Source organism: Globicephala melas, chromosome 7 (assembly GCF_963455315.2).
Source record: "Globicephala melas chromosome 7, mGloMel1.2, whole genome shotgun sequence".
Classification (NCBI taxonomy): Eukaryota; Metazoa; Chordata; class Mammalia; order Artiodactyla; family Delphinidae; genus Globicephala; species Globicephala melas.
The window spans coordinates 64,949,611-64,970,728 of record NC_083320.1 but is presented as its reverse complement, the minus strand read 5'-3'; positions in this window follow the sequence as shown (position 1 = coordinate 64,970,728).

The window sequence follows — 21,118 nt, the reverse complement described above, 5'->3', positions numbered from 1 at the left end:
GCAAACTGCCCCAGAATGTGCCACTTTGGCACGTGGATTATTTGGAGCTGAAGACAATGAAGGCCCTACAGACTCCAGAAGAGCTTTTTTCCTCCCCTTGATTGCCTAAAAGAACTTAGATAGGGAGCCTGTACCAGGAAGAGAGCTATTACCAAAGATAATGTTCTTTACCTCAGAAAGAGTCCCATCTCCCTGTGAATTGTCTTCCTCCACTTTGAAGTCCTAGACCCCTACCCACTACTTCTTAGTTCAGGATGGGGATGGGATTTAGAGCAGAATTCCTCAAAGCATACCACTTTGATATATTGATTATTTTGAATTAAAGTTATTTAAGAATCAGCAGATACAAGAAGGACACTCTGACCCTCCTTTGTCCTTCTGAAAACAGGAAATAAATCTCTCATGTGAAAAGTACCCTCCTTGAACCTGGAGGCATCCTTATCACCAGAGATAGGGAATTCAAGGCTAAAAAGGCTGGATAAACAAACCTTGTTACTTCTTTATTAGTTTACTACCCAAAGCCCAAACCCCTTTGTCTTGTCAATTTTTTACAAATTTATTGTTTCTTTGTCTAAAAGAGATAAAAGCTGCCTGCTTTGGCCATTTCTTGGAGCCTCATATCTTTGGGTTCCCATACATGTACAATTAAAATTTGTTTCTCTTCCATTAATCTGTCTTATGTCAATTTAATTATTAGGTCAGCCAAAGAACCTAGAAGGGAAAAAGGGAAAAGTTTTCCTACTCTGTATCTCCTACTTCATTGATTGGACAAATTTTCATGGTGGCTGAGAAAACATTGCCTTATTGTAGTGTTTAAATTGTTTGATACAATAAAAGTCTTGTTTTTAAATCCATTTATTTTGCTTAAGAATTGTGGATGTAAGAAGTGGGAGCTGTTTCCTAATCTTAGCTGTACTGAGTCTTTCGTAGTCATAATCCCTCTCTGAAATTTAGCTCCCAGTTTGTAAAATGAGGGACTTGCACTGCATAATTAATGCTTTGTTTTCCACTACTAATTATCTGCAACTATTTTTCCTTTAAAAATGTAGGTGCCAAAGAAATAAAAAGCTTTGCCCTATTTGCTTCTACAGCTGATCTAGAAGTATGGAAATAAAAAAATTGTAAATGAAGCATTTGATATCCTCTGTCTTATGTGGGTAACCCTTGATTTTGAGATAATGTCAGATGACATTTTGGAGTTGAGGGTAGGACTCTGAACACAATGAATCCTCCAAAGGACGTGAAGTTGGAATAGATAAGGATAGTAAGGCAGTCTGTCTTGGCAAAGGTTTGTAGAGAGAAGATGGAGTACTCAACAGTGTGCATTACGGTACACACCAGATGTTACTGGTAGCTGATGGATGAGTGAATGCTGACATTTTTCAGGGAGAAATTGACCTGAAAATACAATATTTTTGAAGTATTTTGACATGTAAGGTCTTTTATCCTTCTATAAAGTACTTAATGGCCATAGTTGGTGTATGTATGAATGTTTAAGAACTGTGATGGTGATCTTAATGTCCCATCCTCATTTTCCCTTCTCTCCAATGAACTATTATTTCAAAACACTGGAATCCAGTTTCCAAATCTTTTTGTACCTGTTGAGAATGTCAAAGAAAGAAGATGCACATTTTCTAAGATCTCTTCCTTTCTCAAAGGAAGGTTATCTGAAAACATACCTCTCTTTCTTCTCACTTTGCTGGATTAGCATTTTGCTCCATGAAAACCAGTACTATAAGTACATGGGGGAAAAGAGATAAATCTTCCTTACAGAAGAATTCCAAATAATTTATTTAGATACTGCCCCTTCCAGTATTTAGAACTTAATCTACACCCTGCCCTTGAGCGTGGGCTGCAGTTGGTTAGTTGCTTCCAAGAAATGAGTATGGAACAGAAGAGTACTTTTACAGTGGAGAAACCTGGCAAACAATATGGTTAACCAAATGACCAAAGTAACATTATCATTGATACCTCATGTTGATACCATGTACCAGTGATATGATGGGATGAGAAAGGCATTTCACCTCTGTGATATTCTTTCTCAAAATCCATAATACCAGTCTAACCATGAGGAAAATATCACACAAACCCAAACTGAGTGGCATTCTACAAAATAATTGAATGGTACTCCTTAAAATTGTCAGTCATAAGAAAACAAAGGAAGACTGAGAAACTCAGATCAGATGAGGCTAAGAAGACATGATGACTAAATAGAATGTAGTATTCTCAACGGGATCTTTGATATCAAATAGGATTCTGGGTGGGGGGGAAGGATATCAGTGGAAAAACTAGTGAAATCCAAATTATGTCTGGAGTTCAGTTAATAGTAATATGACAATACTGGTTTCCTAGTTGTGGCAAATGCACTATGGTAATGTAACATTTTAACAATATGAGTGGTGAGGAATATATGGGAACTCCATGCTATCTTTGCAAATTTTATGTAAATATAAAACAATTATAAAATTAAATATTAAAAAATGGAAGCCTAATTTCTTGGTTCATTTGATTAGTGTCACAACTTCATCTATCAATTTTACAATGAAATATCTTAGTTTTCAATTTTTGCCGTTATGTTTGCATTGGTTCTTTAATGTTTTGAGAATCAGGAGGAAGTATATAGAAAGAGATACTGGAATTATAACTGATAAATTATTTATAACCCACAATAAGTGTAAGTAGGGTGAAAGGGCTTTTTAAAAAAATTAGTTTACAGAAATAACCATTTCACAGTAAGGGGAATAAAAAAGGTTCGAGAGTAAAGCTTTGAGGGAAAACTTGCAGAGTTCTATTTGAATGACATAATACATTCAGTTGATTCGACTCTTTCCAAACTGTACTATAATAAGATTAGAAATAGTAAGGAAAATACTTTGTGGAAAGTCATACCATAAGCTCATGAAGTCATAGTGTTGAAGTCATTTAGTGTTGACTATGGTGCAAATAGTATTAGCAGATTTAGGAAGGGTTAAAAATTGAATATTCAAATTATAAAAAATTTTAGCACACAGCTTCTTTATTTTTTAATTTAAAAAAATTTTATTGAAGTATAGTTGATTTACAATGTTGTGTTTAATTCCTGCTGTACAGCAAAGTGACTCAGTTATGCATATATACATTCTTTTTCATATTCTTTTCCATTATGGTTTATCACAGGATATTGAATATAGTTCCCTGTGCTATACAGTAGGACCTTGTTGTTTATCCATCCTATATATAATGGTTTGCATCTGTTAATCCCAAACTTCCAGTCCTTCCCTCCTCTATCCCCCCTCCCCCTTGGCAACCACAAGTCTGTTCTCTATATCTGTAAGTCTGGTTTTGTTTCAAAGATACGTTCATTTGTGTCATATTTTAGGTTCCACATTTAAGTGATATCATATGGTATTTGTCTTTCTCTTTCTGCCTTACTTTGGCTTAGTATGATAATCTATACGTCCATCCGTGTTGCTGCAAATGGTGTTATTTCATTCTTTTAATGGCTGAGTAATATTTCATTATATATATATTATATATATATATATATCCCCCACATATTCTTTATCCATTCATCTGTCAATTGGACATTTAGGTTGTTTCCATGTCTTGGCTGTTGTAAATAATGAGAACACAGCTCCTTTAAATGTGGAGGTAGAGAACTAGTTTCTAACCAAATTTTTCTAGCTATTGCAAAAATCCATTCAACAAAGGTATTATTAGCACAATAAGGTATTTAAGCTGTATTTAAGACTTATAGTAACAACCAGATCAATTTTTAACTTAGTTTCAGATTATTTAGCTCAGCTTTAAATGATATCGGGATTATTCATCTGCAGCATATTTTACCTGAAACCTATTACCTTCACATCTTTTTTCTTATTGATTCATCTTGCTGCTTAAGTTACCATGTTGAACCCCACCAGGGAGCAGGGTAGGTTTTTCATGTCTTCTCAAATTCCAGGAATGTCTTTCATTCTGGTGTCATTATGAAATAATTCAACAAGGAAGTAACATTTGCAGTTTCTATCATAGCCAAATATATTTATCTTATTGAAACAGCATTGTAAAATAGTGCTACCAAGAAATCAGAGTATAAGATAAATTAAGGTCTGAAAAAAAAAGCAAAATAATGTAATTGCTACAATTTACAAATAAAATCACCTCTAAAACTCCTTATTTTCTACCCCAAAATGAAGACTTAATACCTATATAATCCTCTGAGTCATAATTAGGATGAAATAAAGAATTGAACAAATGTTAAAATTTCACAAGAAAGCTCAGGTTTAGAAAAACAATTGAAAATATTCAAAGAAGGCAAAGTCATGAAGTTTGGATTATTAAGTTATGATTCAATTTAATTTGCATACTGATAAATTATATTAATTACAGCAAAGAGGAAACAGGTAACCTTAGAGAAAATTATTCAAAATCAAAACAACATCTAAAGCAAAGCAACATGTTTAGATTTAATTTCTTTTCATAAGACAGCTACATTTTGTTGGGCTTACAGGAAGAACCAAAATTCAAGAAAAAAAAATAATCCTGGGTAAAGAATATAATTCTAAAAGTACCTTATTACAATCAACTATAATAGATGCTACAGAAAGAGTACATGAATTATTAGATGGCATTTGTTCATTATCTGAGTTAGAGACAAACCCACTAGTCTTGATTTTGGCCGGTTGTAGAATGAGCACCAGTAAATCATACAAGGTGCTTTGTCTGGGGTTTTCAAGGTGGCACATTGTTCAATTTGTAAGAATATTATGTAGAGAAGAAAGATGAGACATATGTTTCAAAGACAAACGCTGAAATGTGCTGAGGATTTATGGAAAGCAAATCAAGGTCATTTTTGTGCCTATGCAAAGGGAAAAAAGTGTTAGCAAAAAACCTCCAAAAGAGTTAAAGTTTTAAATTATTCATAAAATTGAATGCATTACAAAACCTATTCCCAGAGAACAGTATCTGTACATCTATTTTATAACTAGAAATTGTTGATCTCAGCTCTCCAGAAAACATTTTCAAGCCATACCTCTTAATTCCAAAGAGATATAGAAGAGAATTGTGTAAAGATCAATGAAAATGAGTAATTATTTAAGAACTTGATGAATAATATATTGGCTTGCCACCTGTAATCCTATATACATTCTAGTACAATCCGAAGATAACTTTATTTTGTATAATGCTTTCAGTCTCTGAGGGGGAGCAATAAAGAAAATGGTGCAGTAACTGACAGGAAAGGAATCATAACTACCTTATTTTAAATATAAATTACAGTTAAATGAAGCAAGGTTCTGGTGATATACAATCTGTACAACTAAAATGGGATAATAGTATATGGATTGCTTGTTCCTTACATTTTGTGTTTTGGATACTAGCATTTTATGATTCATATCAATAAATGAGACAAACACAATGTTAATATCTCTTATTTGAGTATTTCACTGGTTTCTCGTTACAGTGGATAGGTCCTCTCATTCTGACTTTCTGGCTAACGTTGCAACATTCATAATTAGGTGACATTGGCACTGGTTTATAGGATTCCTGTTACTTTTCTTAAATATGTATTTATATTTATAGTTACTTTTACATCTCTCCCGGTTTGTCAGAAAGAGAGTGAGGTATTTTTATAACTTTGAAAGCAGAATAGATTAAAGCTTCTGGAAAATCAGAGAGAGGTATGTTTGTGTAGTGGTTAAAAGGAGGGACTTTGGAGCTGGGTTCCAAACCTGGGCCTTCCACTTACGAGCTTTGCAAGCTGAGTAAGATAATAAACATCACTAAGCTTCAGTTTTCTCTTTGTAACGTGAGAATTATAAAATAATTCTAACAATAAGAAGAATATCTTACCTAACAGGGTCATTGTAAGCAGTGAAATAATACATACAAATTGTTAGCAGGTCAGTGTTAAGGGTAGCAATTATCATGATGTGTGGTTGATGGGCTTAAGAGAGAATAGCAAAAGATATGTATATTTGTACCTTGGTATATTTACAACTTTACTGTGGAGAAACAAGGTGTATATTGTATTATAGTAGTACAATTGAACACAAATTTATTTTGGGAATATACTAGTTTGAATGGTAAAGAATTTAAAAGTATTATAGGGGTAAATTTTTCAATTATTATTTTCCCTAGAAGAAAAAATTCCTTTCTAGGGACAGACTTTATAATCACAAATGATGAACATTAAAAAATATTATAGTATTGTCTAATTTATGTAATAGATCTAATATATGTAATCCAAGGTTCACCACTGACTTTTTTTCTCCTTTCTTAAATGGAGTTTGATTAGAACTTTTCTAAGATTCTTTCCCGTGCTAAGATACTACTACTATGCTACAGGTTCCTCAAGAGCAGGAAGAATAATAGTGCCTTAGGTGTTTATGCCACTTTATGGTTTATTACATCTCATTAGATTCTCACAACCACCCAACTAGGGTGTATCCCAATCTTGTTCTTCAGATTATGAGGGAGGAAAATGAGACACAGTACTATTGAGGATCATATCTAAAGCCACATGGCTGATAAGGGCAGAGCAGGGATAGAAATTGGCCTTCATATCCAGGGCTTTTTCTTTAAGGTGTCACTGCTTTGTGTTCTTTGTGTATTTCTTATACTCCTATCTTTGAGGATCTAGAATAGGGCCTTGAACATAGTGGGTGTTCAATAAATACTTTATCAATTACTTAATCATAAAAAGAGAGGAAATAAGTAATCTTATTTTTCTAATGCAATTTAATCTTTATTTATGAGCTCCCCTTGCAGCAAAACACTTAAAATGTGCTTTCCTGTAATTTCTTCAGGGTAAATATTCAATCCAGTTCAATTAATTTTGTTCAATTGTCAATCACAATTCCCCTCTTGATTATTTTCCTCTTCTTAAGCATTATTACTTCCCCATATCCTGGTCTTACATCTAATTTCACAGTTTTCTTTTACTATTACTCAAAAGTAACAAGGAGGAAGGAATCATTAAGGAGGTCAGGAAGGTTAGGCTTATTTTGGTGGATACGGAAGAGAAAATTCAGTTCCTCATTTTATTCTGAATACAGGTACACTTCATTTTATTGTGTTTTGCTTTATTTTGCTTCAGGGATATTAAACTTTTTTACGATTTCAAGAATTGTGACAACCCTGCATTGAGCAAGCCTGTCAGCACTATTCTTCCGACAGCATTTGCTCACTTTGTGTCCCTGTGTCACATTTTGGAAATTCTTAAAATATTTCAAACTTTTCATGATTACTTTATTTGTTATGGTGATCTGTGATCAGTGATCTTTGATGTTACTATTACAATTATTTCAGGGCACTGTGAACTACACCCATATTAGATGGCAAACTTAATGAATAAATCCTGTTTGTGTTCTGACTGCTCCACTGAACAACCGACCATTCCCCTGTCTTTCTCCCTCTCCTTGGGACTCCTTATTCCCTGAAACTCAACAATATTGAAATTAGGCCAATTAATAACCCTACAGTGATCTCTAAATAAGTTTTCAAGTGAAAGGAAGTGTTGCATATCTCTCATTTGAAATCAAAAGCTAGAAATGATTAAGCTTAGTATGGAAGGCATGTCAAAAGTTGAGACAGGACAAAAGCTAGGCCTCTTTTGCGAATAGCTGGCCAAGTTTTGAATACAAAGGAAAAGTTCTTGAAAAAAATTTAAAAGTGAACACATGAATGACAAGAAAGTGAAACAGCCCTTATTGCTGACATGGAGTATGAAATTTTGAGTGGTCTGGATAGAAAATCAAACCAGCCACATTTCCTTAAGCCAAAGCCTAAAAAGGCCCTAAGTCTCATTTATTTTTTCTCTTTTAACATCCTTATTGGAGTATAATTGCTTTACAATGGTGTGTTAGTTTCTGCTGTATAATAAAGTGAATCAGCTATATGTATACATATATCCCCATATCCCCTACCTCTTGCGTCTCCCTCCCACCCCCCCATCCCACCCCTCTAGGTGTTCACAAAGCACAGAGGTGATCTCCCTGTGCTATACAGCTGCTTACCACTAGCAATCTATTTTACGTTTGGTAGTGTATATATGTTCATGCCACTCTCTCACTTTGTCCCAGCTTACCCTTCCCCCTCCCCATATCCTCAAGTCCATTCTCTAGTAGGTCTGCATCGTTATTCCCGTCTTTCCCCTAGGATCTTCATGACCATTTTTTTTTTTTTAGATTCCATGTATATGTTTTGACATATGGTATTTGTTTTTCTCTTTCTGACCTACTTCACTCTGAATGACAGTCTCTAGGTCCAATCTACTTCACTATAAATAACTCAGTTTCGTTCCTTTTTATGGCTGAGTAATATTCCATTGTATATATGTGCCACATCTTCTTTATCCATTCATCTGTTAATGGACACTTAGGTTGCTTCCATGTCCTGGCTATTGTAAGTAGAGCTGCAATGAACATTTTGGTACATGACTCTTTTTGAATTATGCTTTTCTCAGGGTATATGCCCAGTAGTGGGATTGCTGGGTCATATGGTAGTTCTATTTTTAGTTTGTTAAGGAACCTCCATACTGTTCTCCATAGTGGCTGAATCAATTTACATTCCCACCAACAGTGCAAGAGTGTTCCTTTTTCTCCACACCCTGTCCAACATTTATTGTTTGTAGATTTTTTGATGATGGCCATTCTGACTGGTGTGAGATGATACCTCATTGTACTTTTGATTTACATTTTTCTAATGATTAATGATGTTGAGCATTCTTTCATGTGTTTGTTGGCAATCTGTATATCTTCTTTGGAGAAATGTCTACTTAGGTCTTCTGCTCATTTTTGGACTGGGTTGTTTGTTTTTTTGATACTGAGCTGCATGAGCTGCTTGTAAATTTTGGAGATGAATCCTTTGTCAGTTGCTTCATTTGCAAATATTTTCTCCCATTCTGAGAGCTGTCTTTTCGTCTTGTTTATGGTGTCCTTTGCTGTGCAAAAGATTTTGCTGTGATGTATGTTATGGAGTGTTCTGCCGATATTTTCCTCTAAGAGTTTGATGGTAGCTGGCCTTATATTTAGGTCTTTAATCCATTTTGAGTTTATTTTTGTGTATGGTGTTAGGGAGTGTTCTAATTTCATTCCTTTACATGTAGCTTTCCAGTTTTCCCAGCACCACTTATTGAAGAGGCTGTCTTTTCTCCATTGTATACTCTTGCCTCCTTTATCAAACAAAAGGTGACCATATGTGGATGGGTTTATCTCTGGGCTTTCTATCCTGTTCCATTGATCTATACTTCTGTTTTTGTGCCAGTACGATACTGTCTTGATTACTGTAGCTTTGTAGTATAGTCTGAAGTCAGGGAACCTGATTCCTCCAGCTCCGTTTTTCTTTCTCAAGATTGCTTTGGCTATTCAGGGTCTTTTGTGTTTCCGTACAAATTGTGAAATTCTTTGTTGTAGTTCTGTGAAAAATGCCAGTTGTAGTTTGGTAGGGATTGCATTGAATCTGTAGATTGCTTTGGGTAGTAGAGTCCTTTTCACAATGTTGATTTTTCCAATCCAAGAACGTGGTATATCTCTCCATCTATTTATATCATCTTTAATTGCTATCATCAGTGTCTTATAATTTTCTGCATACAGGTCTTTTATCTCCTTAGGTAGGTTTATTCCTCAATATTTTATTCTTTTTGTTGCAATGGTAAATGGGAGTGTTTTCTTAATTTCACTTTCAGTTTTTTCATCATTAGTGTATAGGAATGCAAGAGATTTCTGTGCATTAATTTGGTATCCTGCTACCTTACCAAATACATTGATTAGTTCTAGTAGTTTTCGGTTAGCATCTTTAGGATTCTCTATGTATAGTGTCATGTCATCTGCAGACAGTGACAGTTTTACTTCTTCTTTTCCAATATGGATTCCTTTTATTTCTTTTTCTTCTGTTATTGCTGTGGCTAAAACTTCCAAAACTGTGTTGAATAATAGTGGTGAGCGTGGGCAACCTTGTCTTGTTCCTGATCTTAGAGGATATGGTTTCAGTTCTTCAATATTGAGAACGATGTTGGCTGTGGGTTTGTCATATGTGGCCTTTGTCATGTTGAGGTAAGTTCCCTGTATGCCTACTTTCTGTAGAGTTTTTGTCATAAAGCGGTGTTGAATTTTGACAAAAGATTTATCTGCATCTATTGAGGTAATCATATGTTTTTTATTCTTCAGTTTGTTAATATGGTATATCACATTGATTGATATGCTTATATTGAAGAATCCTTGCATTCCTGGCGTAAACCCCACTTGATCATGGTGTGTGATCCTTTTAATGTGCTGTTGGATTCTGTTTCCTAACATTTTGTTGAGGATTTTTGCGTCTATGTTCATCGCTGATATGGGCCTGTAGTTTTCTTTTCTTGTCACATCTTTGTCTGGTTTTGGTATCAGGGCTGTGGTGGCCTCGTAGAATGAGTTTAGGAGTATTTCTCCCTCTGCTATATTTTGGAAGAGTTTGAGAAGGATAGGTGGTAGCTCTTCTCTAAGTGTTCGATAGAAGTCACCTGTGAAGCCATGTGGTTTTGGGCTTTTGTTTTTTGGAAAGTTTTTTTTATCACAGTTTCAAATTCAGTGCCTGTGATCGGTCTGTTTATATTAGTTTATATTTTCTTTTTCCTCCTCGTTCGGTCTCAGAAGGTTGTGCTTTTCTAAGGATTTATCCATTTCTTCTAGATTATCCTTTATATTGGCATATAGTTGCTTGTAGTAATCTCTCATGATCCTTTGTATTTCTGCAGTGTTAGTTGTTACTTCTTTTTCATTTCTAATTCTGTTGATTTGAGTCTTCTCTCTTTTCCTCTTGATGAATCTGGCTAGTGGCTTGTCAATTTTGTTTATCTTCTCAGAAAAACAGTTTTTAGTTTTATTGATCTTTGCTATTGTTTCCTTCATTGCTTTTTCATTTATTTTCGATCTGATCCATGTGATTTCTTTCCTTCTGCTAACTTTGCGTTTTTTTGGTTCTTCTTTCTCTAATTGCTTTAGGTGTAAGGTTAGGTTGTTTATTTGAGATTTTTCTTGTTTCTTGAGGTAGGATTGTATTGCTCTAAACTTCCCTCTTAGAACTGCTTTTGCTGCATACCATAGGTTTTGGGTCGTCATGTTTTCATTGTCATTTGTTTCTAGGTATTTTTTAATTTCTTCTTTGATTTCTTCAGTGATCTCTTGGTTATTTAGTAGCGTATTGTTCAGCCTCCATGTGATTGTATTTTTTACGGTTTTTTCTCTGTAATTGATATCTAGTCTCATAGCATTGTGGTCAGAAAAGATAGTTGATATGATTTCAATTTTCTTAAATTTACCAAGACTTGATTTGTGACCCAAGATATGATCTATCCTGGAGACTGTTCCATGAGCACTTGAGAAGAAAGTGTATTCTGTTGTTCTTGGATGGAATGTCTATAAATATCAACTAGGTCCATTTTGTTAAATGTGTAATTTAAAGCTTGTGTTTCCTTATTTATTTTCATTTTTGATGATCTGTCCATTGTTGAAAGTGGGGTGTTAAAGTCCCCTACTATGTTTGTGTTACTGTCGATTTCCCCTTTTATGGCTGTTAGTATTTTCCTTATGTATTGAGGTGCTCCTATGTTGGGTGCATAAATATTTACAATTGTTATGTCTTCTTGGATTGATCCCTTGATCATTATGTAGTGTTCTTCTTTGTCTCTTGTAATAGTCTTTATTTTAAAGTCTATTTTGTCTGTCATGAGAATTGCTACTCAAGCTTTCTTTTGATTTCCATTTGCATGGAATATCTTTTTCCATCCCCTCACTTTCGGTCTGTATGTGTCCCTAGGTCTGAAGTGGATTTCTTGTAGACAGCATATATACGGGTCTTTTTTTGTGTCCATTCAGCCAGGTTATGACTTTTGGTCAGAGCATTTAATCCATTTACATATAAAGTAATTATCAATATGTATGTTCCTATTACCATTTTCTTAATTGTTTTGGGTTTTTGTGGGTCTTTTCCTTTTCCTGTATTTCCTGCCTAGGTAAGTTCCTTCAGCATTTGTTGTAAAGCTGGCTTGGTGGTGCTGAATTCTGTTAACTTTTGCTTACCTTTGAAGGTGTTTATTTCTCCTTGGAATCTGAATGAGATCCTTGCTGGGTAGAATAATCTTGGTTGTAGGTTTTTCCCTTTCATCACTTGAAATATGTCTTGCCACTCCCTTCTGGCTTGCCGAGTTACTGCTGAAAAATCAACTGTTAACCTTATGGGAATTTCCTTGTATATTGTTTCTTGCTTTTCCCTTGCTGCTTTTAATATCTTTTCTTTGTACTTAATTTTTGATAGTTTGATTAATATGTGTCTTGGCATGTTTCTCTTTAGCTTTATCGTGTATGGTACTCTCTGCACTTCCTGGACTTGATTGACTATTTCCTTTCCCATGTTAGGGAAGTTTTCAACTATAATCTCTTCAAATATTTTTCTCAGACCCTTTCTTTTTCTCTTCTTCTTCTGGGACCCCTATAATTCGAATGTTGGTGTGTTTAATGTTGTCCCAGAGGTCTCTGAGACTGTCCTTAACTCTGTTCATTCTTCTTTCTTTATTCTGCTCCCTGGCAATCATTTCCACCATTTTACCTTCCAGCTCACTTATTTGTTCTTCTGCCTCAGTTATTGTGTTATTGATTCCTTCTAGAATATTTTTAATTTCCTTTATTGTGTTGTTCATCATTGTTTGCTCTTTAATTCTTCTAGATCCTTGTTAAATGTTTCTTGTATTTTCTCTATTCTGTTTTTTGAGATCTTGGATCATCATTACTATCATTACTCTGAAGTCTTTTTCAGGTAGCTTGCCTGTTTTGTCTTCATTTATTTGGTCTTGTAGATTTTTACCTTCCTCCTCATCTGTAACATATTTTTTTGATTTTTTTTTTTTTTGATGGGTGGTGCTGTATTCCTGTCTTACTGGTTGTTTGACCTGAGACGTCCAGCACTGGAGTTTGCAGGTTGTTGGATAGAGCTGGGTCTTGGTGCTGAGATGAGGACCTCCAGGAAGCCTCACTCTGATTGATATTACTGGGTGTCTAGGTCCTCTGTTAGTCCAGCAGTTTGGACTTAGAGCTCTCACCACAGGAGCTCGGGCCCAACCTCCGGCCTGGGAACCAAGATCCCACAAGCTTCATGGCACTGTTAAAAGAAAAAAAAAAAAAGAAGAAAGAAAGGGAAAATGGAGCAGTACAATATGAAAGAATAAAAAAATAAAGTAAAATTAGAAAGATAAAAAATATATTATGAAAAATAGAACTATAATTGAAACAACTGCAACAAGGTAAAATAAAACCACAACAGAAAAAAGAAAAGAAAAAGGGGTGGGGGGAGAACAAGCCAGAAGGAGAGAACAATAACAAAGTATAAAGAATAAAATAATTAGAAAAATAAAAGATTTATTAGGAAAATAAAAATATGAAAGAATCAACAACAATGAATCAACAAAGTAAAACAGAACCGCAATCTAAAAGAGGAAATAAAAAAAAAAGCCTTGGCTATGGGGGTGGAGTTTAGGCGGGGGTGGAACTTAGGCAGGGGCGGGGTTTAGAGTGGGGTGGGACCTAGGCACGTTGGTGGGTGACGTTTGAGTGTGGGGCGGGAGGGACCTAGGCAGGGTGATGTTCAAGCCTGGAGCGGGGCTTCTGCTTAGGACCTGCATGGAAGGGGAGAGGCAGCATGTGGAAAGGAGGGCCTCTGTAGTGTGGAGTTCTGGAATTTGGGTGTAGGGCCCTGAGTGAGGATGTGTGGGTGGGGTGTAGGCCCAGCTCGTTGGAGGGGGTCTCTGAGTGTAGATGTAGGGCCTTGGGTGGGGGTGTAGGGGTGGGGCTTGTGCTCTGTGAGGCAGGAGGGAGGCTCTGAAGGCAGAGGATTAGGTCCGGGGGACCAACAAGCTTCTGGGTGCCTAAGTGGACAGGGAAAGCACTGGCCCCATTCCCTTCTATTCCTTCGCACCCTTCCCCTACCATCTGCCGCAGGGTCTCCCCTGTCGCTGCTAGACTCCTAATGGTGGGTGGGTCCCGCTGGGTGTAGGAACTCCTCCCATCCCCCATCCACCGCCCAGGGGTGCCAGTCCTGGAGGTCTGGCCTTTACATTTGCTCCCCCTTCCCTCCCTCCCATTCCCTCAGGACCCGCAAGGCTGGAGGGGACCTCGGTGGGCAGGGGATCAGGCCTGGGATCTCAACAGGTTCCTGGGGGTCCGAGTGGGCAGGGGAAACCTGGTCACACTCCCTTTCGATCCTCTGCCCTCCCAGTGGTTCCCCAATTTACCCCTTAGGGTGTGGGATCCCTTCACTCCCCCCCATGCCCCACATCCTACCCAGTCACTGGGAGTTCCTCCCATCCCTTTAGGAGTCCACAGTCCCCCACCGGTGCCTGGTAGGTGCCCTAGTTGTGAGGAGATGCGAATTCCGCATCCTCCTAGTACACCATCTTGACTCTGCCTCAGATTGCTCACTTTTGTTCCCAGCTTTCTTTTTGGAAATCTGCTTGCCTCCTTCCTGTTGGATGTTATTAACCAGGGCTTTGATTACTACCATAAGGAGTAAACCGTCACCTGGTACAAATAAAACTAGTGTTTTTTTGTTGACATTTTTTTCTGCATTTAGACATGATATCATACATCAAACAAAAAATGTTAATTCAGGTTCCTCTGACAAATGATAAAATGCTTAAGTGATTATTCATATTAATCCATTTATCTAGCTTGTTTGCTGTTATGTGCTTCATCCTCATCAATAACACATTTTGACAGGCAACCCTGTTCTGATTTGCTGGAATGAAATTTCAGAAGCTAAACTAGTTTTAATAGCAGCAGAAATAAATGTGAAAGATATTATGTCCTTTCCAAGTTCTGTGAAACCAGGAGGCTTGGTGTGCTAAACTTGATGATTTGGCATTCTCAAATCATGCATAATAAATTACATTTGAGTACAGAACATCCCAAAACCTTTTTCATAGTTCCTTCCAACCTTTCCTGTGTTAGGGCTCTGTTTTCATTGAATTAAAATGTTCTCTTACAAAATATCCCAAAGTTACTTTTTTTTTTTTACTTCTTTATTCGAGTATAATTGCTTTACAATGGTGTGTTAGTTTCTGCTTTATAACAAAGTGAATCAGCCATACATATACATATGTTCCCATATCTCTTCCCTCTTGCGTCTCCCTCCCTCCCACCCTCCCCATCCCACCCCTCCAGGCGGTCACAAAGCACCGAGCTGATCCCCCTGTGCCATGCGGCTGCCCCCCACCAGCTATCTACCTTATGTTTGGTAGTGTATATATGTCCATGCCTCTCTCTCTTTTTGTCACAGATTATCCTTCCCCCCTCCATATCCTCAAGTCCATTCTCTAGTAGGTCTGTGTCTTTATTCCTGTCTTACTCCTAGGTCCTTCATGACATTTTTTTTTCTTAAATTCCATATATATGTGTTAGCATATGGTATTTGTCTTTCTCTTTCTGACTTACTTCACTCTGTATGACTGACTCTAGGTCTATCCACCTCATTACAAATAGCTCAATTTCATTTCTTTTTATGGCTGAGTAATATTCCGTTGTATATATGTGCCACATCTTCTTTATCCATTCATCTGATGATGGGCACTTAGGTTGTTTCCACCTCCGGGCTATTGTAAATAGAGCTGCAATGAACATATTGGTACATGACTCTTTTTGAATTATGGTTTTCTCAGGGTATATGCCCAGTAGTGGGATTGCTGGGTCATATGGTAGTTCTATTTGTAGTTTTTTAAGGAACCTCCATACTATTCTCCATAGTGGCTGTACCAATTCACATTCCCACCAGCAGTGCAAGAGTGTTCCCTTTTCTCCACATCCTCTCCAGCATTTGTTTCTAGATTTTTTGATGGTGGCCATTCTGACCGGTGTGAGATGATATCTCATTGTAGTTTTGATTTCCATTTCTCTAATGATTAGTGATGTTGAGCAACCCTTTCATGTGGGTGTTGGCAATCTGTATATCTTCTTTGGAGAAATGTCTATTTAGGTCTTTGGCCCATTTTTGGACTGGGTTGTTTGTTTTTTTGTTATTGAGCTGCATGAGCTGCTTGTAAATTTTGGAGATGAATCCTTTGTCAGTTGCTTCATTTGCAAATATTTTCTCCCATTCTGAAGGTTGTCTTTTGGTCTTGTTTATGGTTTCCTTTGCTGTGCAAAAGCTTTGAAGTTTCACTAGGTCCCATTTGTTTATCCAAAGTTACTTTTTAAAGCACAGTATCAGGTACCTTTTAATAGTTCTTGTTTTCAAAATAGCAGATGTACATTCAGTGAAATGTATGTTCAAGGTTGGTGTTTTCTCTTTTTCGAAGAAAAAGAAGTTCAAAAAGAAAATGTAGTGTTTTGAAGTTTTTATCTCTATTCACTATTCAGCATCCTACAGTTTTTCCTTAAGGACTATTCTGAAAATCATTTTTAGATGTAATCAAAATAACTTTGTGCAAACCTCTCAAGCCAGTACTTTGACAAGAGTAGCCAAGAAATAGATGTGAGCATCTACCAATTGCCTGCACTGTATTAGACACTCAGGAGAATATAGAGAAATAGAGGTCACTGCCCTGGCCCTATAATATTTCTTTTTACTGAAAACTACCTATCCATGCAGGTCTAGAAGAAGACTGACGATTATTTGTTCCATTTGGATTACTTAAGTCTCCACAACTAAAACAATTTCAGGAGATTTAAGCCAGTCGTGTTTCTTTTTTATTTTTTTGGTAGGAAATATTTCATTTTATTTTTCAAATTTATTGACATACAATTTTTGCAATATTGTCTGAATAGTAGTCATGTACCCTTCTCATTCCTCATACAACTATATTTACTTTTTCCTTCCTTTATTTTTTTAGATTTATTTTATTGAAGTATAGCTGATTTACAGTATTCTTTTAATTTCTCCTGTACAGCAAAGTGTTCAGTTTATATATATATATGTATATATACATATATATATATACTTTTTCATATTCCTTTCCATTATGGTTTATTACAGGATATTAAATATAGTTCCCTGTGCTACAGAGTAGGACCTTGTTGCTTATCAATTCTAAATATAATAGTTTGCATCTGCTAATCCCGAACTCCCAATCCTTCCCTCCCCCACCCCCTTTTCCCTTTGGCAACCACAAGTCTGTTCTCCATATTTGTGAATCTGTTTCTGTTTCATAGATAAGTTCATTTGTATCATACTTCAGATTCCACATATAATTGATATCATATGGTATTTGTCTTTCTCTTTCTGACTTACTTCACTTAGTATGATAAACTCTGGGTCCATTCATGTTACTGCAAATGCATTATTTCATTCTTTTTTATGGCTGAGTAGTATTCCATTTTATATATATATGTGTATATATATACATATATACACACACACACACACACACACACACACACACACACACACCCACCCACCCACATCTTCTTTATTCATTCATCTGTTGATGGACGTTTAGGTTGTTTCCCTGTCTTTGCTATTGTGAATAGTACTGCTAGGAACATAGGGGTGGATATATCTTTTTAAATTATAGTTCGTATACACTTTTGCACAGCAAAGGAAACCAATAATAAAATGAAAAGACAACCTACAGACTGGGAGAAAATATTTGCAAATGATGCGACCAAAAACGGATGAATTTCCAGAATATACAAACAGATCATACAACTCAATAACAACAATAACAACAAAAACCCAATGAAAAAAGGGGCAGAAGACTTAAAGAGACATTTCTCCAAGGAAGATATACTGGTGGCCAATAGGCACGTGAAAAGATGCTCAACATCGCTAATTATTAGAGAAATGCAAATCAAAACTACAATGAGGTACCACCTCACACCAGTCAGAATGACTAGCATTAAAACGTCTACAAATAATAAATGCTGGAAAGGGTATGGAGAAAAGGAAACTGCTTCTTCAACACTTGGTGGGAATGTAAATTGGTGCTACCCACTATGGAAAACAGTATGGAGGTTCCTAAAAAAAACTAAAAATAGAGTTGCCATATGATCCAGCAATCCCACTCCTGGGCATACTTCTTATAATACTGGAGGGAACTTAAATTAATTGTACTGGTGTCCTCTTTATAGAACATTAAAGGAAATAGTTACTCCTATTAATTCAGTGATTAAATTAAAATTGTAGTTTTCACAGTTTACATGATAATGTAATTAGGTGGCTACAAACTATCTTTTTTTCTTAATCACCATTTTTGCAAAGGAACATGGGATGCAAATATTGACTTCTACTTATTTAAGATTATACTAGGTATGATTTCTTTCTCTGTCATGTCAGAAAGATGAAGGGATAGATATGGTCTTTTTCCTCCTAAGTACAACTTGATAACTTAAAGCATTTTCCTTATATTCATCTTTATGTAATCTTTCTTCTTCTAGAGCACACAATGAGATATAGTCTGTACAGGATAAATTACTATGTTTATAGGGGCACAGACACAATTTAGAATGGCTCACACAATCCAAACCTTTAGCAGTGCAATGCATTATACTGGCTTAACAATTTACCTCCACTTTTTAAGTAGTTTCAAATACCTAGGTGAAAGCAGAGTTGAAGTTCTCTCAGATTTTTTTTTTCCTAGTCTACTTTTCCCCCAAAGAAAGGTAAGTACTAAACAGAAGAAAGAAAAAAGGGGTGGAGGAGGAAGATGGAGCATGTAGCAAAGCTCCAGTAGAAATTAGGTCTGAATTTCTACACTTTACTTATATTTTTGTCTCTATTATAGCCTATACTGTGTTTATTTATACATCTGAAAACTAGAAAAAAAATTGATATAGCCTGCCCAACTGATTAATGTTGTAAATAGTAGGTAAAGTGTATATCTATAAGCTGGAGATAAATTGGATTTTTATTTGAAAAAAAGAATTATATCAACTGCTTTCTTTGGAGGCTAGCAACAGAATCCAACTCTGGCTAATTTACTGAAAAGGAAATATATGGGAAAGGTATGAAATGTTTCGAAGGAGAAGCTGAAGGACTAGGACTTAGAATCATCAGGAAAAAGAACTATCCAGGGCTGAGGATTCATGAGCAGGAAATAAAGATCAGGCTCTTCATGGCAGAACTTTGGAAACTCAGACATTCCAGTTATTTTCAGGGTTGTTTTGTTTTGTTTCATTTTTTTTAAAATATCACTGTTCAGTGTTAAAGTTCCTGGAAGCATGTCCCATTGGCCAATTTTAGGTCATGTGTCTAACCCTTGGCCAAAGGGATCTGGAATATCTTCATAGATGGAATCATCAATACTATATGCAATGAGGAAGAGAGAATTTCCCAAAACCAATTGAGGATCTGCTGCTAGAAAATGAGAATGGATGTTCAGGTGGCAGAACAGATTTCTACTATGATAACTATTAACATATATATGAGTAAAATTCATACTTTCACATTTATTGTCACTAGAAAATGTTGACTGACTTGGGTTACTTTATGATAGAGATGATTCTTATCAGTAAATTAATTTAGCTCAACAAATCAAAGTTAAGATATATATTTCTATTTGCAAGTTAACAAATCTTTCATATATAAATTGTCTTCTTTGCTCTACCATGTAGATAGTATTTTGCATATTTTATACACAGAAAAGTAGATTCAAAGAGATTAAGAGACATAGTTCTGGTCAAAGAGATAAAAAGGAGCAGAGACAGGAACTCAAACTGTTTTTGATTTTGGTTTTATTTTAAATGTTAAGTGCTCAGATGTTCCCTGGGTTTATCAGTCACATTTTGTATTTTAAGAATGAGAAGGACTTAACTTCAAACAATATTTTTATAAAATAATGATTTCTATATTTTTCTACAAAAGCAAGTGTTTAAATAAGAAAAAAAATTTACTCTCCTAAACAATGATGATTCTGCGTAATTTGCTATCTACTTATGAATATTTACTTAAGTTGTTCTGTTATCATAACTTCAGAAACTTGCATTTTCTTTTCTAATAAAGAGACTCTTTTCTGTTTATTTGTATTATGACACCCAGATATACCTTTTACTTAAAAAAAATAATTTAGCTTCTCTCTCCATGTTGGACCCCTGTCATTTTTAATCAAATGTATCATTATGGAATCTATTGAAATTCTTGTATTTTTATACTTGACAATTTCTCGGGTATCTGTATTTGTCTTCCCATATTTTCATTTAGGGGTGTGTGTGTGTGAATGTGCTCTCTTGTTTATAATCCTGAAACAAACCACAGGATTTTCATACACTCTTCTTGTTGCTTATGTTTTCTTTCACTTGTTCTTTCTTTTGCCCTCAAACCCCAACTCTTTGTTTTCTCTTCATTTATTTAGGTCTTACTTTGGGCAGGGGATTGTGAGAGTGCTTTCACATAAACTGATAGACTTAACCTAAACAAGTAGTTTAAATGATACAGATACATGTTGAAACTGGGAGCTATGCTTGGAAGTGTTGACACCCCAAACAGTGTGGCTGAAAAGGGAACAGGCAGGAACTACCATGATTCTGGAATCTGAGAGATGCTTTCTCTCTTCCTTGACATTTCATTGTACTATTTGTCTTGGTAAGAATAATGTTGGCTTTTCTCTGAGAATGACAGTTTCCACTGTTTCTGTTTGTATATTATATTGTTTATGTTTATTTGAATAGTTTTCAAACATACAAAAACTTACAGAAGTGGATATAAAAGGCACCTATATAATGATTCAAAGACAACTGATGCCAAAATTTACATATTTGCCTTGAATTTCTTTTAAAAAAATGAATACTACAATGTTATATACACTAAATAACTGTCCCACTTCATTATATATGTGTATATATATGTGTATTTATATATTTTATATATTTGTGTATTTTACCTATATCATATATAATATATATGTGCATATATACATACATACACATATATGTCTTAATTATGCACGAATGATCTTTCTTTTTAGGAAAATAGTATATATATTCAAGCCTTTAAGAGGCACCAATTACTGTAATAAAGAAACACCCTTTGTTTAATGACAGTATGGCTTCTAGATCAGATTTTCCAAATACATCAATGAGAAACCATCAGCAGGGACAAAGTCCAAAGTTCCAAATTCTCTTTCTATAGCTTACTTTCTTTAAGTCACTAGCTGGGCATGTTGTTACCAAATGAAATCAGATTA